An 8,095-nucleotide genomic window follows, 5' to 3' on the forward strand; every position below is an offset into this window, starting at 1 on the left:
GATTCAGAAGCATTTTTGGGTGTAGGCTTACAAAGAAGCAGGAACTTCCGCTGAGTGTCAGAGTGTTCTTTCAAGTGCACTTCCCTCCCAAACAGGCTTACACATTTCCCATCAGCTCGGGGCTTATTTAGCTCTAAAACATGTTTTGCTGTAACAAAGTGGAAAACCTGTATTTGTCAAAAATGAAGTGCTTCCAGGCCTACCCACATTTTTAAGTAAGGTTTCTATTCTGTTATGGCTCTGCTGTTGCAATTTATCTTTATGTGCACGTTTTAGTGCTTGCAGAGATGAATTCTGTGTCTACAAGTGGCCTGTTTTTCAAAGGCATGCTGTGGAGACAAAGGTTGAAACCCAAATCACTTCACAGCAGTCTGCAAGTCTGCTTCTCTCTTCAGAAGCTGTAAATGTGTCTAAAGCAAAAAACAACAGTTCTCTCCCATCTGTAAATAATGGGTTTGGGTGAAATAGCTCAAATACCTGAAAAAGTCCTTATTTAAAACAGAGAAAGAAATTCTGGTTCTGGGCAGTAGCCTGGAATACTTTAGGGCTGGATTAGTATGCAGGAAGTAAAGAAATGAAAAGGCAAAGGGTGGTTTAAAAATGTCATTGCACAAACAGGCATGCATATTCTCTCAGGCCCTGCTTGGTGGTTCAGTAATGCAGTAGGCAATGATAATGATACAATTTCATAGCTCCTCTAATCCCAGAGGATGCACAAAATGCTTGACAAACTGATGTTCTCTATAAGCAATAGTCTGGGCCTCTCTTTCTCATCTGTAGAGGAGTGAAAAAGATTACAGTACAAATATAGCAAAATCTGGTAAGCTCAGAAGCAAGGGGAAGGAAAATACATTCCATTCAATGAATACACTGAAATTTGTATAATAAAGAAATTAAGACAACTTTACACTTAATTAGCAGACAAGCTAGAACTGTTCCATTTTGGTTTTGGGAAAGCGTGTGGTAATAGAGAACAGAAATCACCTAGAAGACACATAGGCCTCTTGTACACATAAACCTCTGATTCAGAAGAGAATATGGAGGTCTCCGATCTCATTACATGGCAGAGAGAGAAAGATACAGCCCTGGTAAACTTTATTTGTGAACCTTGTAATTTCCCTTACTGTTGACTTTGCTTTTTGCAGTTTGCTTATTATCTTCTAAGTAGATTTTATTTAATTAAATGACACCCTATTAGAATCATGTAAAAATTCTTCTGAGGAAGGAGTCACCACATGTGAATGAAAGGTTTTATTTGAGTGGAAAGGTGAGGTTCAGTAAATTAGGTGTTGTTTCTTGTTGAAGCCTCTAAAGACAGGCTGCCTTTAAAGGTTTCTCAATTGGGTGATGGGATTAACTCTAAGAGTAGCCTGTCTTTTTTCACAGATAGGGAACCCTGTCAGACCAAATGCATCATTTGCCTGCCTTACATCATGCTCACAAAATGCTCCCCTGCAACACAAATTACCAAATTTGTGAGCCAATAAGTGAGCTTCTTGATTTGTATTGGAAAAACCTTAGTGCAATGTAAAATTACATTCTACCAGGCAAAAAGGAGTGTTCATAAGCTTAATACATTGATATACCTCAGCTGCTGGTGGACAATAAATGGTTATTTATCAGGACATCAAAATCTTTCAGAGAACTTCCAAACCTTTACAGTCTCTGGAGCAAAGCAGTCCAAAAGTCCAAGAAAGAACATCTTGTGCTTTGAAGATCTTGATACAGACTACACATCTGCTTTGCAATGTTATCCTCTGTTGTTTCTCTGTGGCATATTTAGGTAAGTGTCTTCAAAAGTGTTTGTAATCTCAGTGACAATTTCTTCTAAGAAAAGAAGAAAGAACTCTTAAGGTGTTTTTATTGTCACCTTAGCCACAGTCTACTCCAGGAATAAAGCAGCAGCCAAAGAGCATTGGGTGTTTCACACAGGAGGAGTGCAGGGGTGGGATGCTGGCACAGATCCCCAGGCCAAGGAATGGTGGCAAGACTGTGAGGCTGAGAGTGCTCAGCTGAGAAGTGTTGGTGCTTGTGCTGGGTGGTGATTCCTCACCTAATCCTCTCCCAGAGGAGAGCTGGTATCCCAGGGAGAACACACACACACCAGCACAGCTCTAAGAAATCAGACTAAAAATATTCATCATGGGACCACCTGTGGCACCTGCAATGTCATTTATTACTCAAGGTCTATCACATGGTGAAGGGACAGATGCTGTGGTCATCCTCAGCACTGACAGGCTGTTCATCACTGTTATGAACTTATATATCTCCTACAGGTTCTGCTCTCAGTTCTGACCCAGTTAAATGGGTCAGGCGAGGAAGTACATTCCCTAAAGGAATTGCAGTCTCCTATACCTCAAAAACTTCAGTCACAGAGGAAATATCCTATTTTGATGTGCTTCAAGAAGGTGGCAGGGAGAGGAGTAGAAACTTTATAGCAAGACCAGTTTGACTCAGAAGAGGGACTGTGTGCTACATATTCAAGACTCTTTGGGATGAAAAAAAACAGAGAGAAGAGCAAGAAAATTGTTCTCAGTCTACATGTGGAAATTGTTAAAGGCGCATAGAGCGAGACATTGTGATAATATCTGTATTATTTGAAGAATTATTCTTTTTATAATGCCTTTATTCCCACAACAATACATCTGTTCCAATAGCTCTGTCAGAGCTACTGAGTGGTGAGTTAACCCTGCTGCAGATCTGAGAGAAGTGGAAGCTGCTGAACTAAAGCAAAGAGTGTGGATAGACCTTTTCAAGCTGGAGAAGCCATCAACATAGAGGAGAGGAAGTGACTGAAAAAACAGGGTAAGGGAGACCTAATAACAATTTCCTGAGGAAAACTGTTGGTCAGAACAATTAGCTATGAATCTAGGAAAAGCCATAATTGAACAGAGAACAGAGGATTTATTTATTTTGGTATCTGGGAACACTTTGGATGGGAAATAAAAGAATACTTTCCCTTTCTAAGCAGATGTCTAAAAAGAGGTGACCAGAGCAGCCTCCCAGCTCCAGCTCTTCACTCTTCATTATGGCACATTATGGGACAATTGGAACAATAAGTATGGTGCAGTCATTATGCCAGTCACAGCTATGCTCTGTGAATGTGACTGCATGGAATATCTGGTTTCTAACACGGGCTGTGAAGGGATGTCCCTTTTTACCACGGTCAGGTAGGAGCTGACAGACTCGCCAGAGACTTCAAAAAACCTCAGCCTTTCAGTTAGCAAGGAGCTCAGTGCTCTCATGTACTCAATTTTCTCAAGGGGAATGCCATGCAATATTGCTCAGAGTAGTTATAAGGCATTAGCTGCCATCTCATTTACAAAAAAAAAAAATCACTCTTTTCTCTGCTGCAGTTCACCAGTGATCACAGTTACCCACAATACATCCTTGATCATGTCTCAATGGAAAAACTTCTTTTTCATTTTGCTGGGCTTTATGTATAGCTTGTGGGAGACCAGGCCAGTTAACAGTGTAATGTACTTCTAAAAGGAATGTGATTACTAGGAACTAATTTTCTCCATTAAAATCGGCAGAGAAGTTTACTTAACTCTTTGTCCTTTAATCAAAGCAGTAAAAAAATTCAACAACCTGTAAATCTGGCTGTATAGAGTAGGGAAAATTCACAATAGTGTCATTTTTCTTTGAAACTCTTTTATCTCAGTGAAAGATATTTGAGCAAACCCATCACAACACACACTGCTGTACAATTGACTGATGTTCCTGTTAGGAATTCTTGCCACAGGTTTTGCAGCGGAGGGTAAGAGCAGAGCGCAATCACGTTGAAAAGCGTTGGTGCTGGTGGTTTTAAAAATCACTGCTCTTTTTCTAAAACCCCAACTTTGTACCATGTGACACACACAAGCTGTGTTGTATTAAAATGTTAATTAGAAATATGAGTTATGCATTGCATAGTAACAAGAAATCACCATAAAATAATGTATACTCTGACAGTCTCAGACTATCACAGCAGTCATGCATAAGTTCAAATCCTTTTCAGTGGGACATTGATTAATTCATTCTTTGATGAATCTAGGCTCAGGCATTCAGCAGCTTCTTCCCTTTCCCAGCATGAGTTTAGTTATGTGAAGCCAGAAATGGCCTTAGTATGTTTAGACTTTGAGAGCACATTCAGCTGGAATCCTGCCTCACACCTAGGGCTAGACCTCTGCAATAATGCAGCTCTGCTTGTTCCAGCTCTGAACAAAGACAAGCAGGGCTGTGGAGTTATGTTACTCACTGCAAGTTGAGGAATCAGCTTTCCATGTGGCTTTATCCTCCCACCCCCTTTCCCACAGGAATAACGCAGTGTGAGTTAAGCTTGTGCCTTTGCCATTATCTTGCTTTAGTGGCTCAGGTCCAACACATAGCCATGTACCACCTCATTATTTATATCCTGCTAGCATCTTATGTAGTACCTCAGCTTCCACCACAAATGTATTGGTATAACTGGATAAAAGACTCATTATAATTGCAGCTTCTCTGCAGGGGTCAGCACCTCCTCCCCATGAATATTATAAGGTGCTCCAAGTGCCACCTCACCTGCAAATGGTGTTTTTCCCTGAAGACTCACTTCCCACAGGCTACAAGCTGCTGTTGAATTTCTGAAGTAATATTTTAATAACTTAATTTAAGATTTAACAGCATTCTTTCCTGTGCTTTGTTGTATAATTAATCCATGTGACGGGAACTCATTAGACTTAGGGATCTGAGATGCATCTGGACATGCTGGGGCTGTAAACAGCCCTAAACCTCTGTCAAGGCCTATTTAAGGTGGGCAAATGAGAGCTGTGTGTGGAAAAAATAAATTATTTTATCCTTGGGTGTAATCAGAAACTGCTTTTGATAGTTGGATGTGTCTTTCAATCATATCTGTAATTTGTTATAATAGTAGTAAAATCTACAATTTTTTGTCCACTGATATTTAATGTGGAATCCTTGACTTCCTTGGCTGAGAAGATCTGGCCCAACACCTCCAAACATCTTGCATGTCTGTGTGCATGCCCATGAGCTGTGTGCTCTCCTGCCTCCTGAAAACATACTGCAAGCAGATACTACAGAGACCCTTTGAGCCTGACACTGAACAGTCCACCATGGGATTTGTCTCTTTTGCTTGCTTGGTGCTGTGCTGCTGTGTTTATCACACGGAAGAGATGAGACCTGCCATCCTGAATTGCTGAAACAACTGAAGCCTTGGGATCCCACTTCTCCAGAGTTACTTCTCTGTAACTGCAAGCCTTCCATGAGGTTTCTTGTTTCCTGCTGGTATCAAAGCTATTCTGCTTTGATATGACCGAGAGAATGCAAATGGGTCTGGCCCTAAGCACTGGTTAGAGCATTTGCTCAAGTTTAATGTCCAAGGCCATGCTCTGGATTGGGCAGAGCAGAGGTTTGGAATCACTTTCCAGGAAAACATGTCTGAGTGAGCTGCCCATTTACCTGTAAGCATGGTGTGGGTATCTCATTTCTTCAGTTTGCAGTGAGAGCTGTGGAGCCAGCTCCAGGAGACAGGTTGTAGCAGAGAACACAAGGCTAAGTGTGCACACCAGTCTGCCCCAGTGCTGAATATTTCCCTCCTCTGCACATCCCTTTCAAGGGTGCACTGCTCTCTTGAGAAGCTGAGGAACAAAAGCATAGAAAACACAAAGACAAAACAACAGCATGAAAGGAGTAACACCTTTGGGCATCAGGGATGTGTTCCTCACTGTGTGCAGTGCTGAGCTTCCCAGCAGAGCACCTTTTCCCCACTGGACAGGAGCAACAGCTCTAATGAAATCTTTGTAAAGGAGAGTGCTGCCAGCTGCCTTCTCTGGGAGCTGGATGGGTTGTGTGCAGAGACCTGTTTTCCACAGACAGGACTTACATAAGCTCTGCACACATCTCTCTGAGTGCTGTCAGGGTGCCTCCATCCTTCTCTCTCTCAAGGCTCATCTTCCCCTGTACAATTTCTGTGGTGAGCCAGGTACACTTGTGTACCTGTTTTGCTCAATTAAAGCTTTTCCATGGATGTGAGTCATCTATTTCATGGTCCAGAACATGCTCATTTCATTTCCTCCGCCCTCTGGTTATTGAGTTAATGAATACTTTGTAAACACCCGGAGACTTCGTCACACTAACTACTGTACAAAGAACAGGGCTTGTCCCACAATGATTCTTCTGAATAGGACAGGTCAGAAGAAGCTCAGGAGAAAGAAAAAAATTAGAGAGCATAGATTTTATATGCTGCTCAATTCTTAATAGTCCCAGTTAATTTCTGCTGACGGACTAAATGCAATCAACAAATTCTGGTTTCAACATAGGGACTGACCACAATTCTCAGTGACCTGGGGTGAGACAAATAAGCCTCACTGAGCATTTAGGTTTCTGGCAAGCTCCAGACACTTCGAACAAGCTCTGCCAAATCTTCCTGACCATGGGCTGCTTCGAGTTCTTAATTTCCACTGGACTTTGGATCCAGTGTTTGGGAGAGAGGTGATGGCTGGCCCTGGCACACAGCCAGCAGTGTGTTTTGGCTGACAGGGGCTTTCACTTGCCCAGAAGGGCGAGGAACTCCATTGAGAGCAACAGAGATGCTCAGCAATGGTGGCGATGTGCCACTGGCATCCAAGGAGGGAGCAGCTCCAGAGGGACCCCAAAGAGAAGGCCTGGAGGAGGAGGAGTGCAGAAGGGGCTGCAGGCCCAGAGCAGAGATCCCCCTCAGGCAGCACCTCAGCTGGAGCACAGACACTCCTGTAGCCCAGGGAACACCCTGTGCCAGCACAGGGAGAAGGGGAAGGAAGGGGGAGCAGCCAGGAGAGGCTGGCAGAGACTCACCACAGCCCATCTCCACCCCTACACCCCTTGGTGTCATAGGAGAAAAGGAGGAAAGGTTTGATTTCATTTCATTCTTTCCTTCTCTCTTTCTCACCATTCAAATCTATTTTAATTGACAATATATGTAATTTTCCCCATTATGTGTCTGGCTTGCCTGTGACAGTCATGGGTCACTGATGTCCCTGCCCTAATCCCGACCCATGAGTTTTTCCATCTTCTCTTGCTCAGTAAAAGTGAGAGAGCAACTGGAGAGTTGGGGCCTTTACCCCAGGGAGGACCCAGCTGTGCAATCTCAGGCTGCAGGGTGCTCCTGGGGCTCCTTTCCTCCAGGTCTGTGCTGATGGAGCACCTCTGTGACCAAGGGAAGGAGCTGCAGCAGGAGCTTTGGAGCTACACAGATGATGGAGAGGAGGCTGGCTGGATGTTCTCCTGGATACAGGGGAGCCTGACCCTCCAGCTGAAGGAGGCACAGGCAGTCTCTGCTTATTGCATTGGAAAGCAGAGAATGGTCCATTCCTGTGTGCAAGAGGCCAAGCAGAGGTGTCATGGATGATCAAGGGGTCCTTGGCAAAACTCAAATACAAAAACCTTCACCACATAAGTGATTAAATGCTGCATTAAGAAATCCTCAGCCTCCATAATTGGAGTTATGAACAATAGAACTGGATTCAGCCTTGAGGAACCTGCTCCAGTTGCATGTGTTTTGAGCAAATGGGAGATTACAGGATCTCCAGAGGTCTCTTCCACCACTATGGATTTGCCATGACTATGCAAGTCTGCTGTTCCCTCTTCCCTTCCTTTCCCCTCTAGCCCTTGGGCACCTTGCCTTTGGCTACAAGCACTGCCTCCTGCCACAGTGCAGAGCTCTTTGGAAAAAAGCACAAGGCAGCCACTCCCAAATTGAAACTTGGGCATCTTCCTTTACAATGACAATGGCAACGTTAGTGGTGGGCAGTAGGATTTTATACAGTATCCTAGAGACCTGAGCAGAATTTCAGGACAGATGAAGGCTGAAAACTGATTTCCTTTTCTGCCTGGGGATTCAATCTTCCCATCACTCCCAGATTCTGTGGGGTGAACCTTCAAAGGTATTGTACTGGAAATGATCCATAGTGCACTGAAGAGAAAAACTCTCTGTATAAGTCCAGTGCTCAGAGAAACCAACCAGGAGTGCAGAAACCTTGACATAATCCATGCCCCAATACTTGCATTTTAAATTACCCTATTTCTAGCTCAGGTGCATTCTGACATAAAAGGGCAATGCAAATGTCCTCTTCAACAT

Source organism: Ammospiza caudacuta, chromosome 1 (genome assembly GCF_027887145.1).
Source record: "Ammospiza caudacuta isolate bAmmCau1 chromosome 1, bAmmCau1.pri, whole genome shotgun sequence".
Classification (NCBI taxonomy): domain Eukaryota; kingdom Metazoa; phylum Chordata; class Aves; order Passeriformes; family Passerellidae; genus Ammospiza; species Ammospiza caudacuta.